We start from the raw sequence: 27,555 nt of genomic DNA on the forward strand, positions 1-27,555 counted from the left end.
ACTTTTGCTTTTTCAAAGAGCAGTCCGTTGAATATTCTTGGAGCTCAATCTTTCCCACATCCTTAGTTATGTCCTCGGGAACAACTCCCAAAAGTGGAATTACTCTGTCAAAAAGCATGCACGTTTTAAGTCTTTTAATACATATTGCCAAATTGACCTTGAGAAAGGTTGTACTAAATTACTTGCCATTCTTCAGCTCATGGGCAGGCCACTTCCTTCTTTCAGTGGAATTACACATTATTTATTTGACTACTGGTAGATTTCCCCTGCCCAAAGCATCTTGTGTTCTGTACTTTCACAAAAGAAGCCTTAAAGAGCCCCATAGAAGCACCTAAAAATCTCTTTTCGTGAACATGATTTGAGGATTGTAAGAAAATGGGTAGAGCTATTGACTCAAAACACCACCAATACCTTCCACCTCCCCAGTCCTACCCAGGACAGCCAACCTTTACTGTGGGCCACACATTATTCTAAATCCTTTATGTGTACCAAATCAGTAATCCCTTAATACCCCTCCAAAAGGAGATGCTATTATCACCCACTTTGTACAGATGAAGAAATGGAAGCCAATCTTTGCCCAACACCACAGGGGAAGTAGCAGAAGTAATATTTGAACTCAGGTAGTCAGTCTTTCAAGGAAGAAAAAATAAAGAAAAATGGAGAGGCAAAGGCGGCAGAATACAAAGAGAAACAAGAGGTAGCGTTCCAGAATGCAGAATGGACAACCCTGAGACTGTCAAAGGAGACATATGGGCATGTTTTGGGTCTATCATTCCTACGCAAATATAAAGGAAATAAAACTAATAGAATCCAAACTGGAACGAGAAGCACTCTGCTCAACCAATTTCTGAAGCATCATTCATGGGCCTCGTAAGGAAGAAACCCAGGCCTACTGACACCCAAGGCCTCCATGTCACAGTGAATTATTTCAGAAGCCCTGCCTGTAAACAGAGCTGTTCCATCTCTGCCTCCACCAATTTATGGCTCAAAGTGGGCAAACTAAATTAAAAGCGCTGAAAGACAAAACCTATTTTCTTGACCAGTCATGTTTTCCAGGTCAGGAAATAGAACAAAATCAGTCATGATAATTAAAAAAGAAAAAAATCAGACAAGCTATTATGTCTATATCTAAATTCCTGGAGGAGACTGCCCAAAACTGCTCATTAATTCTAGTACAGAAAGAATATAAACTGCACTAAGCCAAATGTTGCTAACCTTTGGGAACTTGACTGCGTTTCGGAATAGTAGTGCTTCTTGAAAGAAAAGAAATAAATGTGTCCCCGTGTTGATATTTTTTGAGTTGTGTACTGCTGAAGATGTGGCATAAACTCATAGTATGAGTCATTAAAGCAATTTAGACGATGATCAGTCTTTTGCAAAAAGAGCTCTTTGTCCAGAACCAGCAGACGCTGGACATCTTCCTTTTGTCATGGTTTGACTCCGCTAGCCCTCACCCAGTCTCAACATACTTTAGCCCTGAAGTACTCTTTGCTACTGTCTTGTTTTTTGTTGGTTGGTTTGTGTTTTGGGGGGAGTTAGGGGGTGCTTTTTTGATCTATGCCTTCTAAATTAGAAATTATTTTGTTCCACTTCCAAAAATCACAATATCACAACAACTAGATCTGTGAAACTTTAGTAAGGCAAGGAGCAAAGTCAGGTACAGAAGTAAAAACAAGACTTTAACGTTGTTTTTTGTTTGTTTCCTTGTTTTATCCCCAACTTAAATATGCCTCAAGTTTCTCCAGATCCCCATCTCTTCTCCTGAGGATTAACTACAGAAGGCAGCAAGAAGGCAACACAACTGATAGAACTGCTTGTCCTGATGGCTTCCTTCTGATGGAAGAGAGAGGCAAGTGTGTAGCCCTCTGCTCCCAGTGAACATGTTGCATGCCTTCACAAATTCTTTTGGGCAAAAAATGTTAGGGTCTTCTCATCTCTGAAGGGGGTCATCACTCTACTTCTTTTTGTCACAACCTCATTCTTCATCTTCAGTCTAATTCTGAAATAGCCTATTTTAAAATTCATGGTTTAATTTTCCTATCATATTTTCAAGAGCTAGTAAAATTCTGAAGCAGACAGAAAATGTAAACCAGATGTTTAAGGCTACAGGCAACAGCATACAGTAGACTCAATTTTTGCTGTAATTTCTTTCTTTATTTTTTTTTTATTTTTTTGGAAGTAACTACAGATAAATAACCAACTCAAACAATAGCAACAGAAATGATGGAAGAGATGCTGAAATAGTGTATTCGAATGCAACATCCTTCATTTCTTCCTTTTGGTTGAGGAATTATTCCAGCTGGTTTTGTCATGAAAATTTGCCCCAAAGGAGCAAATAAATAAAAGCTAAAGCCTCGCATAAACTCTCCTAGGATAGCTGGAAAAATGCCTTAGGATAAAAAAATAACCAAACGTTGGAAACGTGCTAAAGTGTTGTGGCAAAATATTGTGTGCCCACTGTAAGCTTTCCAAAGTAATTACACCCCGTTCAATACAAGCCCATCAATTCCCAGGATCATATTATTTGTTGTTCTCACCAAAACCCCTAAATAAAAATGAAATATACTAGGACTACTCTCTTTTCGTGAAAATGTTTCAAGACTAATCCTTCAGAGATACCTCTACGGTTGATGAACCAGTTTCCACTCATGTTTGACTTGGCCCAGATTATAGGCTTCTCTAGTCTCTTTGAAACATCTAAGAGCTTAGTTATGAAATACGGTAAGACTTTACTAATTCAGATTATTTGTGGGAAGGCTAGTATGTTTAAATGATGAAGTTTTCACTGAAATTTAGTTATTTTGTCATGAGACTATATGCATGAATAGTTGCTGCCCTATCAAAGTACTGTCAGATTTTACAAGACACATCTTTATTTATACAATTATTTATTGGGTACAATCACATCCCTTACTTAGATATTACTTTTCTTACAGACTAAAATCTGTTCTTTTACCTGAGTAACACAGATAGTCATGACTTTATACATAGAAGATTAAAAAATAAGAGTATATAATGACATGGCCTCTAAAAAGGCTAATGTTTTCCTATCCACTGATGGCCCCAGTGTATTTACAGTTGTACCCTCTTGAATCCTAGTTGCCTGGAGAACATAATTTGAAATAAATACTTATAAGATGATCCCCTACCTCTTTGATGAGAAATCTTTGCAGGGAATTCAAGCAAGGGCCTCGTATCACCAACCTTATTATTACAATAATTGGGAAGAGGGCTATAACTTAGGTAACCTTAGATTTCCAAAAGACTGTGATAACCTTGAGAAGCAGTCAAACATTGAAAGTGAATTTTCATGAGCAGGATTTATATATATATCGAGCATGTTCACAAACCAACTTTGAGCCAAAAATAGAATTTCTTTTTAAGCATGTTAAAGTACAATATTATGTTGTGAACTGGACACAAGCAAAAATGGAGACACAATTTTCACATCTATTTTGTGAAGCTAAACTGGCTACTGGAAACCAAGATCTTTCAGAACGAATGAAAAATAAGCCTAGTGAGGTTCTTCAAATCAAATAGCCCAGTATCCAATCTATAATAGAGAACAAGTTACTGCTGATGAGAAGTATAAGTGATTACTGACAACCCAGAAGATAAATCAACACCACTAGCTCAGGTTGCATCCGTTTTTCTGCAGTTACCACATTATGAGGATGTCCGGATAATTGCCTGTAGTATCCAGCTGAAAGAACTTCAAGCTGCCTAATCTTCTCTGGTTGGAGAATCTCTCAACAGTGTTTTCTGTATAGTGCCTTTCACTTTAACAACAGGAGGCTTAAGTCCCCAGGGAATTATAGTACCATGATGCTTATCCTTGAACACACATCAAATTCCCATTTCTTATCTATAAAACCATTTGAAGAAAAATTACGTATTCTTTTGAAAAAAGGAGGGCTTGATCAAATTCTTTTTCAATGTGTTCCCAAACAAAAACAAAAAACTAAGAGCAATACTAATAAATACACCTATGGCGGGAATAAAGAGAAACATTCCAACGTCTTAAGAGAAACTTTGCCCTTTCAGAAAGGCCCAAGCCAGGCACTAAAGAGTCAGATTCAACTGGCTGAAGGGATGTTTATTTGTGTTCTGAGATAGCCAGAAACTAATTCTATTCTGGAAGAATTTTATAGCTAAATAAAACTTTTTCAACCTGATTCACATTATCTTTGCCCCATTACTTTAACCTCATCTTTTCCTTGTCACTGGCCAAAGTTCAATCATTTATTGCCTTCAGAAGAACTTGGAACATGCAACTGAGGTCCATGTTTAAAAAAGAAACTGCATGGGTAAGGAAGTCAAGAGAAAATAGAAAAAATTCTTACCATTTTGGCTTCTTCCTCATGGAACCTTAACGACTTTTAAGTTACAAACCACAGACCTACATACAAAGGTATAATTGGCTCTGCCCTAGAGTCTTGTTTACCTTACTAAGCATATGACCCAGAAAGATTATTGCCAAAGTTTTTAGCTCCAGAAAGTAGAAAAATTGTTGAAAAGGGAACAAATTTAATATAAAATATATATAACTTCTCCCCCAGGAGATACATTTTTATGAAGAAACAGCAAACTGTGCTTATATATAACCAATCCTTATTTACTCAGCATTAACAGGAAATTTGTCCCATTTCTCATAACCAAAGCTTTTCTTTGCCACTTAAAAATATTACACATTTCATTCTGAAGCACTGATTTTATTTTGTTTTGTTTTTCTCAAGATCCTTGGCATTAATTGTTCTACAGTGTTATATTTACCAATGAAGTGTGTTTATGTCCACAGAATGTAACATTGTTGTTTTAAGGACCTTTGTTTCTAATCTTTTTATCATCAGGGTAACAGCCAGGTTGTCATCCTTCCCTTGATATATGGGCAAGCACCTAACAGAGTTTCTTAGTATCTAAACAGAACTACTCTCTCTAATTTGTTACTCTGATCTGTTGTGTTCTTAGAAACCAGATAAACAAGCTTGTTAAAAGTAAACTAAGAAGGAGTGGATCCTAGGTGAGAAATTTTTTGTTGGCAAAGACCGTAATATTTTGGCTACTCGGGAGCCTTTCCAAGACTTACTTTTAGCTTATTGACTATTTCCTGAGTGGTAGAATGTGCCGCTTACCTTTCATATAAGTGAGGTGTTGGGTGGTATATGTGTCTGTTTGGGGGTTATGTTGTTACTCAAAACAAATTTCATCAGCCAATAATTTTTAGTCCTAAACAAATTGAGCAGTGGATCTTTCCAAGCACACACTGCACATGTATTTCAGACTTCAAAGACCTTCTATCACCAAACTATATTACCTTAAGACAGAACATATGTAATGGGGATGAGGGAATGTTCTCACACATTTGGAATAAGCCAAGGTCAATGTTTGGCTTCAGGTCATATATTGGATTGATGTGTGTAATCCTGAATATATTGAGAGCAGAAACACACTCATGCCACATGCACAGACACAAGCATGCACACACTGACCCTCAGAGGCCTGTGTGGTTTGTTATTCTAGTAACTAAATCCAGTTCCTTCTCCTAACCTGAGTACACTCAAGACTGAATCTCCTGGGGTGCCTGGGTGGCTCAGTCATTAAGCGTCTGCCTTCAGCTCAGGTCATGATCCCAGGGTCCTGGGATCGAGCCACGTGTCAGGCTCCCTGCTCTGCAGGAGACCTGCTTCTCCCTCTCCTACTCTCCCTGCTTGTGTTCCCTCTCTCACTGTCTCTCTCTCTCTGTCAAATAAATAAACAAAATCTTTAAAAAAAAAAAAAAGACTATATCTCTCTACTTCCCACATTCTACACATGTTGTATAGAAGGTGCTTTGTTCTTGGATATTATTATGAAAAGCAAAAGATTCCTGGGACTGACAAAGAGATGATGCTCTCATGGCATTTTAGTAAAATGAGGAAAGCAAAAAGAGAGCACTGCTTTAGAAATAACAGATATCCATTTTGAAGAAAATTCAAAATCTCACTCTAACAATCTATTCATTTTTACACGACTCCTTGAAATGGCTCCTTTTTCAGATTTCTGCCCCTCCCTCCTCTATTTTTAATTATTATTATTATTTTTTATTCTTCAACCATGAGAGCATTCTGCTCTCTCCAGCCAATATTGAAAGTAATTTCAGGCAATGGCATGATTCGAGGCTGCATCATTACTCTAGAGAAAAATGAAAAGCATTACATTGGCCATTATCATCATGCCAAAAAGGGAAAAAGCACACTTAAATAACTGCTGAGTTAAGCCATAATCTTCATTGCCGGACAGTCTCTGTCCAAGCAGAGATCCTCTCATTGACTTATCTTCAAATATATATTAAAAGCTTAGTTTCATTTTCATTTCTGAAGATTATATCTAATCAGTAACCATCTTGGAGCACAGAGTAAAAATATAATGCCTCTTACATGCTGATCATTAGGCTGGGATAGATCTTCATCTATTCCAAACTACTGCTAAGGATCTCTTAGATGAGGAGGAGCCATTGAGTCAACTAGTGAGAGGATGAATTGATGTTGAAGCTCTATAACACTTGGGAACGTTTAGAACTAACTCAGAGTTACTTATCCACATTTTAATATTATCTACATTATAATATTTAATGTTAATATCCACATTCAATATTCAATAATGATAAATATAAATATTTAATATTGTTTAATAAAATTAACATTTTAATATTTAATACAATTTAATAGTGTAGATGTCAACTAGTCACATGGCCTAAGAGATTTGACATCCGCATGGAGACTCTTCTCCTCACGCTCCCACTTCTATCCATCTCTTCACTCACCAGCTAATGTGACTAAGACTTAGAAACTGAATTTGAGGGCTTAAATTTGAAACCTGAATTTGGAGAATATCAGTTTTCCCTAATGCTTCATTCATTCGCTAAATACCGATTAGTACAAAGCACACAGACTCAAAGACATGGCATTGAAATGTCAATTCTACAGTAGGATACAGAAATAATCCAAAAATGGGTTTAGTTTTGGGGAAAGTTGTTGTTTTTTGTTTTTGTTTTTTTAGTAAAGATTCTATTTATTTATTTATTTGCCAGAGAGAGCACAAACGCACAAGCAGGGGGAGCTTCAGGCAGAGGGAGAAGCAGGCTCCCTGCTGAGCAGGGAGCCCGACACAGGACTCGATCCCACAACCTTGGGATCATGACTTGAGCTGAAGGCAGATGCTTAACTAACTGAGCCACCCAGGAGTCCCAACTTTAGGAAAAGTTTTAAAATGGGTGATTTCCTTTTGTAACCTCCTCTTCTCACCTCATTTCCTCGTTGTTTCTTTACATTTACCCCACTCTTTCTTCACCAAATAGTCTTAGAGAAACCTTAAGTTTTACCTAAAGCTCTTTTTTTTATTTAATTTAATTTTATTATGTTATGTTAATCACCATACATTACATCATTAGTTTTTGATGTAGTGTTCCATGATTCATTGTTTGTGCATAACACCCAGTGCTCCATGCAGAACGTGCCCTCTTTAATACCCATCACCAGGCTAACCCAGCCCCCCACCATCCTGCCCTCTAGAACCCTCAGTTTGTTTCTCAGAGTCCATAGTCTCTCATGGTCCGTCTCCCCCTCCAGTTTCCCCCCCTTCATTTTTCCCTTCCTACTATCTTTGCTATGGTGAGTGCTGTGAATTGTGTAGGACTGATGATTCACAGACCTGTACCTCTGAAACAAATACCTAAAGCTTTCTTTCAATACTTAGTTTCTTTAGATCCAAATGTTACATTCATCACCAACTGAAACTGCCTCTTCTCTTGCTGCCAACAGGCTCCTTCTTTACCTTTCTGTTTCTTCTTACTTGCTCTTCTCTCCCTTTTTTTTTTAAAGATTTATTTATTTATTTTGAGAGAATGAGAATGAGAGAGAGAGAGAGAACATGAGAGTGGGGAGGGTCAGAGGGAGAAGCAGGCCCCTCGCCAAGCAGGGAGCCCGATGCAGGACTCGATCCTGGGACTCCAGGATCATGACCTGAGCTGAAGGCAGTTGCTTAACCAACTGAGCCACCCAGGTGCCCCTCTTCTCTCCCTTTCACTGTTTCTTTCCTCAGTGTCTTCCTCCTTCTTTCACTTCATTTAATCCCTTTATTTCTTTCACATCTTTGTTAGCATGATAGAGTACCATCACATAGTGGGGAAACTAATAAGTATTTGCAGAAAGAAGTTTGGGCACCTGGGTGGCTCAGTCAGTTACACGGCCAACTCTTGACTTCCACCGGATCATGATCTCAGGGTTCTGTGGTTGAGCCCTGCATGGGGCTCCACACTCACTGGGGAGTTAGCTTGAGGATTTCTCTCCCTCTCCCTCTGCCCCTCCCCACACTCGCATGCGCACACACCACACACTGCTTCTCTCTCTCTCAAATAAACAAATAAATCTTAAAAAAAGAAAAAAGATTTGTAGAAAGAAGCAAGGGAGGAAAGGAGAGCAGGAGGCAGAGAATTGGCCCAAACTCAACCTGATTTCCCAGCCCAGAACACTTTCGTTCCTAGACCCTTTCTTCCAGTTCAGCAGCAAGATATGTAGAGAATAAAAGGAATAGTATATTAAGAAAGTGAAAGTATAGAAAAAACAGATTTTGAGATATTCTCTTTGTCTATTCTTTTTGGTTCCAAGGAAATAGAAGAGAGAGTCATGATTTCATGACTGAGTTTATTTTGTAAGCAGAAGTTTAGAACTGAAAGGGACCCAGTTCGCATCTCCTTGGGGCTAATTAGTCCATTTGGTCTCCATTTATATGTGATCATCATCCATCATATTCTTCATTTATTTGAGTTCAGATTCCTCTGCTGTGACTGTATATTTCCTTTTTCTATTTTACAAAGAGCTGTCTTTTTCCAAGAGGAAAAACCAGCCACACTCCAGGCCACACTGAGGGCCTCTCTTCCAAATTCTGCTCTCTGTGGCCAGACCCCATCAGTATCCCTCAGTGAAGGCCCACCTGTGCTGCCTTGGCCTGATAATGATGGAGTGGCCATTTCAACATCCAAGGCCTATTCATATTATTTTCTCCTTCCCTACTTCCCTTCCCTCAGAGTTTTGAGCCAAGAAAGAAGCTGCTAATACAGCTTATTGTCTTAACGTAGCTTGTGGAACTGAGGAAATCACACAGCATGCTCCAGCACCTCAGAAATAGAAATTACCAAGTTTTGAGGTAATACACTTAATAATCACCACAGCTTCAATTACGGACATCCACTAATAGAGGCATTTCTTTCTGCTTAATCATCTTTACTTTGCATTAGTAAGTTATTTCTGGCAGGAAACCCTAGGACTGTTAAGCTGCTGCATTTCCCTACTTCATTTCTAAATATTTCCACCTGGACTGGATTTGCGAAGATTCAAACAAAATAAAAGCACAAAAATACCTTGCCTCTCAACAAAATATTTGGTCTCTGGAAAGAACTGAAGCTCTGAACACAGCATTAGAGAAAATGGCAGCATAGGCTCAATGTTTTTAGAGATGTGTTCATTTTAGACTCTCATAAGTCCAATTACCAGAAACACCTTGGAAGCCAGTCCACGAGCTTCCATAGTACCAGTGCAACTTAAACACTGAATCTCATGTCTCTCTGCTTCATCAGGATAAGACAAAAGGCAAAACTAACTCATCACTCAACTCCAAAGAAGAAAAATTATTTATCAGAGAGACGGTCTTGACTTATCTAAGAAATTACTACAGGCTCTCATAATTTTTTCTCCCATAGCTACTAATTCTGGGTATTCATTAGTGATAGTATTTTCAATGATTGCTAATGAAGAAGAGATTTAGTTTCTTACATCTTCTACTTGTGCTGCATTATAAAATGTTACTTGAGGGTTTGAAGTGTTTCTTAAATCCTAAAATTAGAAATCAGTATGATTTGAATGAAGAACAGCTCTGTTTAGTTCAACAGTAATTCTCTGTATTAAAAACATATTTCCATTAGTGTAGTAATAGAAACTCTGATATGAAGATTAATCAAAATAGATCCCAATCCTTAAAATAGAAACTGTATGCAAAAGAGGATGCTATTTACAACAACAATCTCTTATATCTCTGAACAATACCAGAGAAACTAGATTAAGATGGCTGACTGAACCCACACAAATTTGTTAGTATATATAGTTAACTAGATATTTAAATAAATTCCTATTAATATATATCCATGACATCACTGCTAAGTAATAAATAATGTCAATAGTGAATCAGAAATTTGGATGAATCTGTGAAAAACAGACACCAAGATACGATTAGTAAAGGAAATCACAGATCAAACACATGCAGGCAGGGACTGCTACAGAGGTGAGGGTGGCTCCAAGGTTATCCAGACTTGTTTTCAGAGATTCATGAGAGGCCCCAGGGCAATTATTGGAAATGAGAAATTGCATTAGAAGAAAATATGCTCCTTGGCTCCTCTCCCCTTCAACATTTGCGCTGAGCAAGTGGCAGCAGAAGCACATGTCCATGAAGGAAAACAGTAAAGACAGAAGTGTCCCACCTAGTTTTAAACTACCAAAATGCAAGCTATGGGTAAAACCCACACACTGCAACTCTTGCCCTTCCACGCCAAATATTCACCACAGATAACCTCTGGTTATCAGAATAGTCTCCAGCGACAGGGAAATCGAGATTCTCAGATACAGAGATGAACAGATGACTGAAAATCACACGTGGTTCAGGAAAAACACCACCATGAGAAACAGGCACAAACAACAAAAGAATACAACCCCAGAAAATCAGAGGTACAATAACAGAAGAAACTTTAAAATAAGGACAACTGGTAACTGCAAAGAAAGTTGAGAAGATAAATAAAACAACCAGCGATCAGAAATGTTTAAAATGTTTCAAAAAATGAAATTAGCAAAAGGACTAAAGGAGCTAAGGTAACAAAACCATGGAACTGGAAAGTAAACTATAAAAGAAAGGCTATAAGAGACATGAAGGATCAAATAAGAGATCAGAGAGGCTAAATACAAGAAATAAACAAGAAATTTCTAAAATTATCCCAAACACCTAGAGAAACATGTCTTCAGTTTAACATGGCCCATCAAGTACCAAGCTGGATGTTTGACAAGCTGCCCCACCCTCCCAAAATATCACCCCACAATTTCAGAGCACAATAAAAACTAAGTCAATTTTCATTAAGAAAAGACTTTACCTTTCTTAGAAATCTATACTATTCTTAGAATTCAACAAATCATATAGATTAAAGAAGTTATAAAAGATTTAGATTAACAAACAAGCTTGACTTAGTAGAGATATATAGAACACTCTCTTGAATATACTTAAAGGAACATATATTCTAAGCTTCAAAAGAAATCAACAAAATTTCATTCTAAGTTTCAAAAGAAATCAACAAAATATCGGGGCGCCTGGGTGGCTCAGTCCTTAAGCGTCTGCCTTCGGCTCAGGTCATGATCCCAGGGTCCTGGGATCGAGCCCCACATCGGGCTCCCTGCTCAGTGGGTAGCCTGCTTCTCCCTCTCCCACTCCCCCTGCTTGTGTTCCCTCTCTCGCTGTGTCTCTCTCTCTCTCAAATAAATAAATAAAATCTTAAAAAAAAAAAAAGAAATCAACAAAATTTCATTTACTTCCTGAAGTTTTCAATAATTGCTAACAATCCAATGCTACACCCCTTAAAACCAGAAACTTCACCTTAAAATACAGAAATAAATAAAACATGAAAAAGCTTAAAATATAATTAGCATAATCCCAGAGGATCTGAAAACAACAACAAAAAACCCTGAGACTCACACTGGTTATCTTCTCTAAAACATTCCTTACAGAATGCAATGCTCTCTTTGTCATGTTTCTGTTTCCTATACCAAAAGGGAATGTTGCCCCAAACAAAAATCCTACATGGAAACAAAATATTTTTTGATAAAGCAAGCCACTTAGAACAACCAGGTTCTCTGGTAAGAGCAGGAATAGAACAAAGGATGATGATACCACTGATAAGACAGGTACAATTTATAGCCACAAACTGCCTCAGCACCACTACTCTGTACTCTTCTCCCCTACAGCAGAATTTGAAGTGGTTAGATCTTATCAATATTCCAGTTGTGCAAATTCCTATTGAGGCCAGTGACTATTAAAGGAGAAATTCACAGAGGCTATCTGGCAATCAACAGACCCAGGACTCCAGCTTTTTATATTAGGTCTTCCTGGTTGGGTTTTCTTCTCTAGGCTTCCCTGGAAGAAATGGGTTTTTAGCTTTATAGGGCTTCTGCATTGTAGGAGACAGAAACCTTGAAATCTGTGCACTACTGGAATGATCTAGCAGCAGGTTCATTGATTTTAGGCCAGTACGAAGGAGAACGGATGGGATTCACAACTGAGTCAGCTGAAAGGGGTTGCCTGCTTTCCAACTGCCCAAGTTCCTCAGCTCCAGTCTACCAGCTTACCCTGGAGAGTAAAAAGTGAAGCATTCTCCCTAAATCCCAGTTTGCAAAACAAGAGCCACACCTACAGAGATTGGTCAAAGAGACATGAGTGGCATGTGGGAAAGCCATACTTTGCTTGTGGTGGTATCTTTTTTCACAGACGTATAGGTTAGTTGCCGACAAATTCTCAGTAAGTTGAAAATAAGAGACCAGTGAAAATGTTTTTTAAATTCTGAATCAATTGTAGTATAGTGAGTTGAAGAAGATATATATGATATACTATAATAATATATGATTTTTTCAATTTTACTACAGCAATGGCAAACAAGGGCAATGTTATTCACAAAGGCGATTACAAGTTGGAGGTATTCACCAAGGTCTTTCGAAATGAGTAATAAGTTTGGCCGCAATAGAATGAACTTGGAAAAGCCATGTTACTTTTGTAACTGTACTAACATTTTTTATGGAAAACTTGAGAATCCTCACTAATTATGAACATGCTTCAGTTTCTCTAACCATAACATACATAATTCTCAAGATCAATCTGAAAAGAACCACAAGAAAAAATGGGAAAATGTCAGGAAATACTAAAAATGACATATCATTAATTAAGCTAAGATCCTTAAGTAAAATCACCGAAGTATACTGTTCATTTCAGGTAAGAGCAAAATCCATTCACATAATTGATTTTTAATAATGATTATACTTGTTTTAATCATACCAGAAAATAATACTGTTTTTAAGTTAAGGAAAGCATAAAAAGGAATCCTAATAAGAAAATTTAGAGCCTGACTGAAAGGGGAGATTGAATAAAGTATGAAGAAGTATAAAGCTAAACCCCGGTGTAAATTACCGAGATTACACAAAATCCACATTCAAGTGTTTCAACAAAAATAAAATCTGTGAAAAAAATATGACAAATATTTCATAAAACACAAAAGGCATATAACTAGAAATGACAGAAATAACTGACAAAATAATCAAATACAAAATGGAAAAAACAAAAGCAGCCTATAATTTGGTCAATTCAAACTCACCTACAGCCAAAGTCCAGAAAGTCAGGATAAAGAGAGCACCTGGGTGCTCAGTCGACTTGATTTCAGCTCAGGTCCTGATCTCTGAGTCATGGAATCAAGCTCCATACCCAGCGTGGAACCTACTTAAGATTCTCTCTCTCTCCCCCCCTCTCCCTGCTCAGGTGCTAAATAAATAAATAAATAAATAAATAAATAAAATCTTGAGAGAGAGTGCTCTTGTACTGAAAAGAAGACTCTCAAGAGTGGAAATAATTTGTCATTACATGTGGTAGAGCAGGATGCTTCTGGAACAAGGAACGTCTCAAAGCAGGATTCTAACACTGCTCTATTTCCATCTTCCCATAGCCATTTAGATCTACTTTAATAAATCAGTGACATATCAGGAGCATAACAACGGGAGGCTGTTTTCCCAGCAAGAAAAATCAACACTTGTTCAGTCTTGCAGTTGAATTTATTACTGGGCTCACTATTGGGATAGAACAAACAGGGTGATGTGGCCACACCGCTTCTCCCCATTACATTTTTTTTCTCTCCCTCCTTCAGTAAGAAAGTAATTTTGTGGGGCGTCTGGGTAGCTCAGTCAGTTAAGTGTCTGCCTTTGGCTCAGGTCATGATCCCGGGGTCCTGGGATCAAGTCCCGCGTCGGACTCCCTGCTCAGTGGGAAGTTTGCTTCTCCCTCTCCCTCTGCCTGCCACTCTGCCTAGCTGTGATCCCCCTCACTCTGTCAAATAAATAAATAAAATCTTAAAAAAAAAAAAGTAATTTTGTACATCAAAGGCCTCGTCTCCTGTAACCTTACCTTCGGCAGTTAGATGATCCCACCTAGCCACTTTGAACCTCCCTCCTCTCCCCACTCCCAAGATGGTGTGCTCTATGCCCCTTGGCGTGTTTTACAAATAGTCTTTATTCTACAAACCATGTTCATCCATGCTAGAAAGTACAACACTCTTCTTCTCAGGCCTCAGCTAAGGCTCCAAGCCCAGGGTTTGCCTGATAAAATTTTCTTTTAAAAAAGATGTGAAGCAGGAATGGAATAGAAGGCAATTATCACAGAAAGTTTTCATCCCTCTATGCTCACAGGGACCAGGGACTCATTCACATTCCCTTTACCGGGAGTTGTGCTGATTATGCCCATGCACAGGGATGGAGAATTTAAGAAACCAAATAACTGGCCAGCTAATTGCTAAGGGTTTTTGTTTATTTGGCTGAGTCAGAGGGTTTTCCTATCTTTTGAAAGAAGAAATTAGCCACAATCATGTCTGGTATCTTACTTTACTCTAGGGATAAAGACTGGAAGTTAAGATAGATAAGAGTAAATATTACGCCAAGGGAAAAAGCAGCAAGAAGATCGTGACATACTACAATCTGTGGGCCCAGCTTACATGTTTCTTCCTGTTTTCACTTAAATCCGTCACTGACAGCAGTAAGCGGGAGTAACTTAAAAGAAAGGGATTATGAGTCAAGCAAACCTTATCCAAAGGTTTCCTGGTTTATTCAGGAAGGTCTAGTTTTAGGGTGAGCAACTGAGTGTCAAGAGTTATGAGGAATATTCTTCCTGGTATCTGCTGAATGTACTGCTCTAAACAGTTCACAGATCAACTTCAGTGTATTTTTCTTTCATTTTCATAGGACAATCCATTTTGAGCATCTCTTTATGAAAATAATTCAAAATTCTTTTTTGTAACTTCTTTTTGAGAATTCAAATAATTTTTAGCAGGATTCAAACATTTGCAAAGCTTTTTAAACAAGCTTTCTTTCCTTTACAGGCAAAATGCCATTTTAATATGCAATTCTTTGATATCACTGATGTTTTTGATAAGTGACATCATGGCAGAACCTGGAAATACCATTTAAAATTATTTTCCCTGTAGTATTTCATAGATAGAAGAGTGTAATTAATATTTAATCACCTCAAATGTGAACATAACTCTATAGCAATTGAAGTATTGTCCATTTTAAATACATTTGCCCCTTATTATAACAGATCAGTGGTCAACACATTTCTTTACTATTACAAGTCGGGTGTGTGGGTGGCTCAGTCAGTTAAGCACCGGACTCTTGGTTTTTTGGCTCAGGTCAAGATCTCCCATGGTGGGATCAAGCCCCAAGACTGGCTCTGCGTGTTCTAAGGGAAGTCTACTTATCCCTCTCCCTCCCCCTCTGGCCCTCCCCTTCTCCCTCTCACTTGGGAGCTCTCTCTCTCTCTCTTTCTCTCAAATAAATAAATGAACAAAATCTTAAAAAAAAAAAAAAAGAATACCTTAAGTCACGACTATGTTAAGGAGAATTTAACGGGGTCACTACTTCAACTTCCTGTATCTGAAATTGGTTAAAGCTAGGTATTATAAAGAGAAAATTTGTAGATTGTTCTTAGTTCTTCAAAAGCCATTTTATTTGGAAAGCATATAAACCAACTTAGCCCAATAATTGAGAAGCTGATGCCCTCTTAGTCTTTTAGCTGAAGCAGAGCAATTATTGGTAGTAAAAGCTTTATCACGGCTTTGCAGCTTCCTGGCCTTTAAACCTGGATCTCTATCAGTTTCTGAATGAAGTGTCGTTTTCATAGTTATTGGCCCATTTAAACATCATTGGATCAATTGTGATCATTGCCTGCTAAGATGCCCTACTCCCTATCCTTCTCAGCCTGTGGAGTTTTTTTTTTGATCTTTGCTCTGGATCTTTCCTTTGGTTGAGAAAAATCACAGCTCTTGGCAAGATTTGGATTTCTCTAAAGCCACTCTTATTGCTATGTCCGTTTGCTATTTGGATTGCTTACCACAGGAACAAATTCATGTGTCAGTCTTGCTCTATCCTGGACCATAACACTACTCTGACCCGTACTTGACAAGAAACCAGAAGTTAATTACCATGATCAAGAGAGAAAAATATGGAGCCTACACCATCTCTCTACACTGACTAAACCTTGGTCTTGTAATAGGAATTCACTCATTGTGTGATGAATCTTTTAACAAATGAGAGCTTTGTCTACTGTTGAGCCATTGTGAATATGGAAATATCTCAAGAGTTCTGAAGTCTGAACCTTTTTCATAATGACCCAAAGAACCAATCTTTCGTGACTGCAAGCCCTGTGGCAATCTCAGTTCGTAAACTATAACCATAGGCATCACCAGGATTACCCTAATGGGACACTGAAAGTCTGACATTATTTCTTTCAGCTGAAGACACCACTTAGTCCAATTTTAGCCAATTGTTTCCATATTTGCAAGTGCATAATCATCTAAACCATATCTAGAGTTCTGTTTTATTATAATGGAGCCTCAATAAAAAATAGCATGTCATTTTAGATTCCCATAGGATTATAAAATAGCAGATACTCATCTTGCTTTTCCTCCCTAAAAGAACCCCCCTAAACACATACATACAATATATATAAGGTCAAAGAAAAAAGAATTTTATGTATGTAAACAGCTTTGATATTAAAAAAAAACCTTTTATTACAAATTCAACTTTTCCACTCCTATTTGTTAAAAGAAATCCCTTGAAATTCAGTTGTCACTGATTCTTGGTTCCTTTCTTAGGGTCAGAAAGTTTTTAATTCAATTTAATATGGAAATTTTCTTCCTTTTAGTAAAGAGAAGCGCCAAATTAGCTAAATTTTCAGATGTCTCACTGAATTTACTCACAGTCATTTAATGAATGTTTGAACTTGCTGGTTACCTCAGTTGAACATCCTTCAAACGAAACAAGGAGGAACGTTCTCCCCACTGACAGAGTGATTTCTTTCTCCCTTGTTCTTCAAGTGCCTACACCCAGCCCGTTGTCCCCTCTATTTTCCTATAACATCACATCTCATTTTGTAGCTCAGCTTTTTTAGAGAAAAGTGAAATGAGTGAAGAGACTATTATTTCTCATCAACCTCTCTGGAAAAGCAGACATTTAAAACTATTTCACTGACTGAGAACATTCTTTTATTTCTCCTGTCAGATTTACTGTCTTTATACAAGTTTCCTGAACATGTTATGAAGCCTTGGAGGCTCATCTCAGATGAAACAGCTGCTCCTGGTCAAAAGGAGCTTCTTATTCTCAAGATTTCTACCATCGCTCCTGGGCAGAGTATCAGTGAGCATAGACTTCTGCCTGTCTGTGGGGTTAGGCCTTCCTCTGTCCAATAGCACATAATTCTGACAAAGCCCATTCACTTTACAAGCTAAGCACTATTTTTCAACTCCACAATCACCTTCTACCCTTTTTAAAATATATTTTAAGAAAAAAATGGTTCTTGTACAAATGTTTGAGAAACACACATAAACACAAAAATAAGTCACCAATAGCCCCCAACCCAAAGTTGACCACTGTGGTTCATAACCTAAGGTTTATCCTTCTGGAACTAAAATATATGTCATCTCTTTTTTATTTTCAAAATTTATATCACCCTATGCCACAGTTTTAGAAATTGCCTTTGTTCATTTAATGAATTTTTGTATTAGCCCATAACTTTTTAGTGACCATGTCAAGTTTCACTGGACAATGGCCCATAATTCCTTTGAACCATCCCCTCTTTTTGGACATTAAGGTTTTCTTAAATTGTTTGCTATTATAGATCAGAGGTAATGCCTCAGTTTGGAAGTTCACCAGCAAGGGAGGAAGGTTCCTGTCCCTTTGACAACATTAGGCTTTATGACTGGTGATTAATGGCACTTTTAGTTCTGCTTGCTTATGTTCTCATTAGGCACGTGGGTCTTTAGTGAAAGAGAAAGAGGTAGAGAAAGAAGTTACAGAAAGAAAGAAGGAGAATAGAGAAGAAACAACAGTCATGGAGTGCTTTCTTTGTATCACATTCCGCTGAAAGCTTTTCAACACTAACTCATTTAACCTTTACAATAAGCCTTGACTTACCACCTTCTGTTGTACAATTATTATCCCATTTTAAAGATGATAAATTGGAGGAAAGAGAGGTTATTGGACCCACAAGCTATACATGGCTTGAGTACCTTTATACCAAAAAACTGTGTGACCTTGGAAGATTTGCTTTAACTTCTCAGAACTTCCTTTTCTCATTTACGAAATGAGGGAGATGTTCAACTCTCTTTAAATCCAAAGCGTCTGTGATTCTAACTTTAATAGAAAGAGGTGCCAACAGTACACTGCAGGCAGGCATCTCCACAATCCAAAAGGAGAGTACTAGGCCACTTACAGAGGACTTGCAAAAGGGGACAAAAACTTGTTCTACAATAATTAGTCAATACCCACCTTGAGGGTGTAAAAAAGATGAGGCTGAAGAAGAAAGTGTTTCCCCGGAGAAAGTCCTCAATGTGCTGCAGCAATGTCCCTAACATACCCCTCCTGCTCCCCCTACACCTTTTCCCACTTTGGAGAGGGGAGTCCTTTCCTTCAACCTTTAGTTACATGAGAGGAGCTTCCTGGGGGCTACTCAGAGGCAACTTTTGGAATTCAAGGTTTACAGTAAAATGGTGCCTCACTTTTGACCAAGTGCTAGCTGAAACACTTTGTGGCCATAATGAAAAAGTAGTATTTGGGAAATGCCTACATTACCACCCATAGCAGTTCAAGTGTATGTGTGTGTGTGTGTCTCCCAAAGTCCAAATGTGAAGCCCACTATAAGATGTCTGCCTGGGCATTGGCCAGGGTAAGGGTCTCTCAGCAGAAAGAGGCCAGAGTGGTAGTGGGGGCAGGAGGATGCTATAAGCTATTTGCATGGGAGCTTCTTACTACTCAAAGGATTTAGTCTGGGTACTCAGGAAAGAGGATCACAGATGCTCCTATAAGGCAAGATTTCATCTTCAAACATCTTCTAAGGCCAAGAGAAATCAGTGCCAGTTTTCCTTAGTACCAACCTTGCCTCTTACCTCCCCTGCCTACTAGCTTCCAACCTTGGAGGGCCAGGGCAGCGTAGTAAGTAGGGGTGGACAGACACTAAGCAGTTAAATGAAGAAGAAGTTGGCCACGTGGTCATTCTGCACAAGCTTGCAGCCACAGCTGAAAAAAAAAAAAAAAACAAACAGAATAAAGCTTGGAATTGGGATTTTACACCAGAATGAACATGTTAATTAGTGAAATGAAGTTATCCTAATATACAATCATGATTGGAGGACATTCCATTATCTGAGAGTGACAAGAAAAGGCACCAAATCTACTCAATTTTTTTTATCCAAACCAGTGAGAAAAAAAACTAGTGCCCTGAGCAGGTTAAAAGGAAGCAGATGGAGGAAAAATAAAGTTGCTTTACAGCTGTACCCTATGAACCTCCACTTCTTTCCACAAATAGGTTGATTTAGATGTATCAAAGGAACCAAAGACCTCCTCAGTTTGAGCATGAATATGCCTACTGCTAGTTTTAAATGGGTTTCAGCCTGCTCAGTGAACTGGTGGGGGAGACCTGCTAGGCATCCCCTTTGCTGGGACACTCTCAAGAAGATAAAATATCTTAAAGGAAGAGGAAAAATAGGCTTGACAGCAGTGACAAACTTCTGTACCTCCGGGTGAAGAGGTGATTCCAGTATGGTGTTTGTCAAAGAGATTTTTCTGCTGCCTTCTCCAGACTCATGTAGTATATAAGAAGAGAATGAAGAAGAAGGCTGTATAAAAGTGAAAGATCTGTCTCCAAAGATTCCTTCCCTTCTTATCCTTGCCATGGCTCACTACAACTCGAGTACAGTAAATTCTTGGCCATGTGACATGCTTGGGCCCAGGATGTGTACAGAAGTTAGTGTTTTCTGAAATCTTAAGGGGTATCATTTGTTTCCACTCAGTACTCTTGAGCGACCACCATTTCCATAAAAGAACATTCCCCAAGTGACTACTGGACCCAAAGGAGATGATACATGGAATAATCTGAGCTCAACCTGCAAACTGAGCCCAGGCAATCCTACCTGAAGCCAGCAGAACCAGAGGCAACCCAGGAAGTAACTCATAAGTAAAAATTAAATGCTGATTGTTGAAAGCCAACAATAGTGTTATTTGTTGGGTAGCACGGCCACAGTGAAAAACAAAATTGATCAATACAAGCAATTTCTATAAAAGCACTGCCAGATATCATGGCATATAACCGGAGTTAGGCAGTGCGCCAGATGTCCCCTCGGATCTGTCTCTTGCTTCCACAGCGTTTGACGGAACAGACCCAAGAGTATCCCTTCTTCCAACTTCCCACCACCCTCCGACCTCATTCCCAGTGGCAGCCTTTGGAACCCCCTTCTCAGCCATCCTCCGCCTCGGGAACCAGCCAACCCCGGATTCTGAGCTTAGCTCCTCATTGCCGACCAAGCGTGGCTTCCCAGATTCGCCAGAACTATTCCACCGAGGTGAGTCCCAACAACTGCCTGGTCAACACGCATCTGCGGCCTCCACCCCTACCTCTCCCTGGGCCGCCGTTTCTCTGCGAGGATGGAGCTCGCGGTGGCCAGGCAGCGGGTGGAGATCGAGGGCCATTTCTGCCACCAGTGGCCTGAGGAGCAGCTCGAGAGCTGAGCGGCTCTGGAAGACGAAGGCGCAGAACAAGCGCAGGGCAGAGCCCTCTTCCAGGACGCACAGAAGTCACCCCAAGGTCGTGGGGCAGAACCCTGGATGCCCGGGAGCCGCCGTGGCCCTTTCTGGAGCCGCACGCCCTGGGGTCCACCCACACAGACGCCAGCTCTGTGAGTTCCTGCAGAGCCGCTTCCTGGAGGAGGAGGCGAAACTCTCAAGGAGATGGCGACGGCCTGACTACGTGCACAGGCTGCCGCTTCAGTGTGTCTTCGAAAGGCTCACCTTCAAGCACCACCAGGAGCCTCCGCAGCCCAGCAGCCTTTGAGGGGCCTTCGGGCATCCCCCTGGTGCCAGCGCTTCTGCCCGAGCCTCTCCTGCAGCCACTCTTTCTCAGCAGCCTGGAGCCCTCTCCCAAGCCGTGGAGACGAAATGGAAACAATGAAGCTTTTTGCATCAGCTGTGGAAACACACACACACAAACTCACACACACACACGCTACAATTAGGGGGTTCCCCCCTTACTTTGTTACTGAACCCTCAGAGCTGTGGCACCTTGAGTAACCCAGGGCTATAGCAGTGGCAGGAGGGCCACTGGAAAAGTTCAAAGCCTCTGCCATAGCAACCCCCAGTGCCTGTTGCCTGGAAACCGGTGGCAATGAGCATGCTTTCCTGGGTACTTAGTGACATTAGCAGTGAAAATATGTGTATCCAGATGCTTAATAGACACATAGAAGGTGGGCAAGGAGGAGAACAAGTCCACAGATGCCACACTGTGTGGCTGACCGTGCTTCTGCATGACCAAATGTGATCCACACCTTGTGATCTCCCAGACGTGTGGGCCTGCAATACCAGAAAGAGCCAGAAGCGAAGAAATACAGGTTACAAGTCCATCGTTGCAGTGGACTTCTACCAAAAGCATCAAAGTCTTTCGTAAGGGCAAAAGACAAATCGACTGCATTTATAAATGACCCAAATAGTGGCAGGAAACCTGGTATTTTCAACCATGGGATAAAGATCTCAAAAGAATGAGAACACGGGATGAAATAAACAAAATGAAATTTACGAGGATAAATGTAAAACTTTGCATTTAGATTCAGGAACTCAGGTGACCAAATTCAGAGGAAGGAATGTGAGATTATGAGAAAAAGGTCAGGAGACATTATATTATAAGCCCACGTGATTTATAATAAAGCTAATGCAATCTTACATTGTATTAATAAAAGTGTAATGTGCAGATGAAAGATGGGAATAGTTTTTCAGGACTCAGCACTGGATATAGTATGGTGCTCAGTTAAATTAAATTCTGTCAGCATTTATCCATCTACTTTGTGCAAGTCATTCTGCTAGATGTGGCATTTTGAGAGTGTACAGTGACAAAATGGGATGACTCCAAAACACTACAATCAGGAAGGTAAGGGGTCTCAAAGCTATAACCTAACAGGAATTGTTGAAGAAGAAAAAAAGAGGTGTTTAGCCTGAGAAAGGTTGATTTGATGAGGAAATTAATGACAATTATTTTCAAATATATGAATTTCTATTCTTTGAAAGATTGAATAAACTTACTTTTTGAGACTCCAGAGAATAAACCCAAGGCCAATGTGTGAATGTTATAAAGTTAAATTTTCATACAGTATAAAGGGAACATTTATAATTAAGACTATTGAAAAAGTCAAATTGGCCCTTTCACAAAGGAATGAGGCTTATATTCCCAGAGGTAATGTAAGCACAGGTAAAGTGGTCATGTTGTAAAGGGATTTCTGTTTAGGGTATCCTCTGAGTGTCTCTCTCCAAACTCTACCAAACCATGAAGACTTCTGTTAATTTACCACTTCCCTACAAGTGAGACAGTCTTCATAGAATCCCTGTGCTTTGTCATCCTGAGGGGCATAAGATGAGAAACTATCTATAAGGGAATTTTCCCACATTTACAGGAGCATTTAACTTGCTCACGTGATGTTTTCTTATGTGCCCCTTGGAAAAGTAAGCTCAGGAATAGCCACGGTGGTGTTTGAGTATATGTGTGTGTGAGCTTGCCTTTGCTCACACATTTGTGATTCTGTATAGACAGATGGTGGGTTAATAGAGACAGAGAGAGAGAGAGGAGCAAGTGTGGGGGAGAGTGAGAGAGACAGAGGCAAAGAGAGAAGAGGAGAAGAGAGGGGAGGAGAGAATGTATTTAGCCAAGAGGGTAAAAATTACCTTTAACCTGCACAACTAGATTCCTCATCTCCCAGGAGAATGGAACAATTTTCCCCCATGTGTGTTTAAAAAAAAAAAAAAAAAAAACTACTTCCTAAATATAAAAAGTGATGCATGCATTCAGGCACCATCAGCCAGAGAAGTTGAACAAATAAAGCTGAATTATTTAGCAGAATATTTAAGAAGTTTAAGATTCAAGGGCAGGGACATGACAAAGGGTCTGGGGGAAGAAAAAGGAGAGGAAATTGCTCAATGAAGACTCTGGACGCCTTGGCCCCCTGTGAGCAAAGCTGGTGTGGTGAGCCGAGGATAGGGATGTCTGAGAGGTAATTGGAGCAGTGATGAAATAATTATTCTTTAGTTGCTCCCCAAAACACCAGCACAGGTCGGCTGTTCACGCAACCATGTGAGGAAAGGCCTTTGGTGGGGGAGGGTGGCGAAACAAGGTAGATAGTATTGTAGGACAGTCCTAGGCATGGAGGTTACAGAAGGCCCAAGAGTTGAGAATGTGGCAGACACAGAAAAGTAGAGTAAGAGAAGACAATAATAAATTTAGATCCCACAAAGCTCCCTGAAGTATTGAGCTAGAAACAGAGTTTCTCACAGGGTTTCCTGGGCTCATGATGGGAGTTAAGAGTAGTTTTACGTAAATCCTAATGGTCAGGGTCATCCCCACCAAACTAGGGGATTTGGAACATGCCAACAAATGGCAATTGTGTTTAATAGTGAGGAAAAAAACCAAGCGGTACCACTATCTGTAAACGGGCTGATGAGTCTATCCGGTTTCCCTAAGCTAAGCAAGCAAGAAAATGAGAAAGAAACAGAATAATCAGCATCCACTTTGAAATAGTTTGCGGGCCTACATTTATTGTTAATACATTGTTCATAAGAACTCCAAGTAAATAAAAGAAATCCAATAAATGTCATTCATATTTTTGAGAACTTTGTTTTGCTGGGTAGGAGAGTTACAAAAAATATATGAAAATTGGTGTAGGCACTATGGAAAACAGCACGAAAGTTTCTCAAAAAATTAAAAATGAACGACCATATGATCCAGCAATTCTACTTCTGAGTACTTACCAGAAGGAAATGAAAACACTAATTCAAAAAGATAACTGCACTTCCATATTCATTGCAGCATTATTGACAATAGCTAAGCTATGGGAGCAACCTAAATGTCCACTGATGGATGAATGGATAAAGAAAATGTCTGTGTGCTTATGTATATATGTATGTGTGTGTATGTATACAAATATGTATATGTATATATGTGTATATACATTTATATGCATATATATACAATTGAATATTATTCAGGATTTTTTTTTAAAAAGGAAATCTTGCCATTTGTAACACCACGAATGGAGCTTGAGGGCATTACGCTAAGTGAAATAAGTTAGATGGAGAAAGACAAATACCTTATGATCTCACCTATATGTGGAATCTTAAAGCAAATAAACAAACAACAACAATAAAAAAATGAGATCACAGATACAGAGAACACATTGGTGGTTGTCCGAGGTGGATTGTCCGAGGGGGCAGGAGTGGGCAAAATGGGTGAAAGCAGTCAAAAGTACAAACTTCTATTTATAAAATAAATGTCATAGGATGTAATGTACAGCATGGTGACTACAGTTTAATAATATTTTTGAAAGTTGCTAAGAGGAAAAAATCTTAAAAGTTCTTGTTACAAGAAAAAAATATAACTATCTGAGGTAACAGATGCTAACTAGACTTATTTTGGTGATCATTTCACAATATATACAAATATGTAATCATGTTGTACACAAAACTAATATAATGTTGTATATCAACTATATCTCAATAAAATGAATAAATAAAATTTTAAAATTATAAATAAATAAATAAATGGGTTATCTTAGAGATAACTCTATTTTTTCCCAATAGCTGACAGTATGAGCAAAAATTCAAAGTTATTTTGATCGCTCCCATTTCCTGGCTGTATCTACTCCTATTGATCTGGCCCACAACATCTTATGATACTTGATTGGTTCGTGATACTCACTACACCATGGGAACAGATAACATGATAGCCTTTTCCTGTGTTAGAGAAGGGTATTCTGACAGACTTTTTTAAGCCAAAACCTCCTTTCACTTTGCAATATTTGGCCATCCTCCTGTGTCTGGCTCTCTCTTACTCATAACCCCTACATACCATGATAAGCAATAGGAATATGATGGGGACAAAGCTTGCATCCTAATATGACCTCCACCAGGTGGTTGGAGATGTGTGTTTTTGTGATCTCGTTCATAGGCTATAGTGATAAATAGCAGATGATTCATTCCCAAAAGTCAATCTGCAGCTAATGTAGGACTAGATACACAGGAATTATTTAGGTAAGTTTGTGGAAACTATGGTTCTATACAGCATCCCCTCAAAATTGCAATTTGTAGATTTGAGTTAGGGTCTGACATTGTGACTTGTTTTACTTTCTTTCAACTTTCCAGGTTATTTTGATCTGCAGACCAAATGCAGATATAATATGTAATATATATATACATACATACATAGCATCCATCCAAATCTCGAAAAGCCTTCTGAGGATCCAGGCTCTCCTGATGTCTCAGAACCAATGGTATCCCTTGGAATTTCTCACAAGATCAAAACTGAAATTAAATTACCTACATGTAGTCTGGGAGGAAAACTAAGCCAAACATTTTTGAGACAAAAGGGAACAGGTTATCACTGCTGACTCTGCTTAATAGATTAAAAGATGTCATGTGTCAGAGGGCTCCACAAAAATCTAATCTACCAGCTAAAAGGAGAGACCTAATAGACAAAAGAAGCATGACTAGAACCCAATACCTTAAAAGCAGAACTCAGTCCAATTCTAACCAAATATCCCATTTTAAGTCTTCCTCAACAATATATTTGAAAATATTTTACAAAATGCAATATGCTGTTCCATAAAGCCCATTTATCTCATAAGAAGAACCAAGGATGTTTCTAGATGAAACCTAGAGATGGTTTCATCCTTAAGGTCATCTAAGGAAGAAGTAGCCAGGGAATTTTTTTTTTGTTATTATTATGTTATGTTAGTCACCATACATTACATCATTAGTTTTTGATGTAGGGTTCCATGATTCATTGTTTGCGTATAACACCCAGTGCCCCATTCAATACGTGCCCTCTTTAATACCCATCACCGTAGCCTGAGAAATTTTTAACTCAATATTCTACAAATGGGTACACAGAATAACTTCTGACAACGCAACATGGACTTTGAGACTTCACATTGATTGTCCTTCCTTCCTTCCTTCCTTCCTCATTCTCTCCCTCTCTCCCATTCTTCAACTACAAAAGTGATGCATACTTAACAAAGATTCAAACAATAAAGAAGTATATATATGGAAAAATGGAGAATTTCTCCATCTGCCCACCTCTTCTTCCCTTGGAGGTATTCATGGAATATTTAGAGTCTACATAGAATCTTTCTGTACTATGTCAATCTGAGCTGCTATAACAAATACCATAGACCAGGTGCCTTTAACAATAGATACTTATTTCTCACAGTTCTGAAGGCTGGGAAGTCTGCGATCAGGGTGCCAGCATGGTTGGGTTTTGGTGAGAGCTCTTTCCCTGTTTTGCAGATGGCTACCTTCTCACTTTTCCTCACATGGCAGGGAGAACAAGCTCTGGTCTCTTCCTCTTCTCATAAGGACGTTAATCCCATCATGACCACCCTTGGAACAACATCTAAATGTAATTACCACCCAAAGGCCTCACCTTCAAATACTATCATGTTGGAGATTAGCACTTTAACATATGGATTTTGGGGAGATATATTCAGTCTATAACACACACCTTCTATTCATTTACACATTTAAATAAGTATATATTGCTTTTTTATTAAAAAAATAGGAATATGTTGTATGTACTCTTCTAAAGTGAGTTTTTAAAAAAAACCTTAAATATAGATCATGAACACCTTTCCATTTCAGTTCTCGTAGATCTATGTCACTTTGTTAAATAGCTATGTGATATTCCATAGTATGGCATTTCCAAAATTTGTTTAACCATTTGCCTATTGACTGACATTTAGATTGCCTTCAATTTTTGTCCGTTACAAATAATCTTGCAATTAACATATATGACCTTATGAGTATGTGACAATATTTTATAAATTGGAATAGAGTCCTGGAAGAGGAGTGAGAGGTGGTGGGCAGTCCTAGGACACACGCATTTAAGGTTCTGAAATACACCGCTAAATGGTCCTCGGAAAGCTATCCCATTTTCATTCTTACCCACAAGCCCTTCTGTTCACATCCTTGTATCAGCAATCTTTTACATTTAAAACATATAGCCCATCATGTGACATAATTAATGTAAATACTCAATAAATAGTATTTTATGATAAAAAATTGAAATAAAGTTTCAACCCAGATTGCATCATGCTTGTCAATATGTTGCTTTATGATTAACCTTAATGGTCCTATGCATATGAGTTCTTATTAGAGT

Source organism: Eumetopias jubatus, unplaced genomic scaffold (assembly GCF_037043125.1).
Source record: "Eumetopias jubatus isolate StellerSeaLion01/CBP00866 unplaced genomic scaffold, mEumJub1_p1.0 scaffold_1, whole genome shotgun sequence".
In the NCBI taxonomy this organism is placed as follows: domain Eukaryota; kingdom Metazoa; phylum Chordata; class Mammalia; order Carnivora; family Otariidae; genus Eumetopias; species Eumetopias jubatus.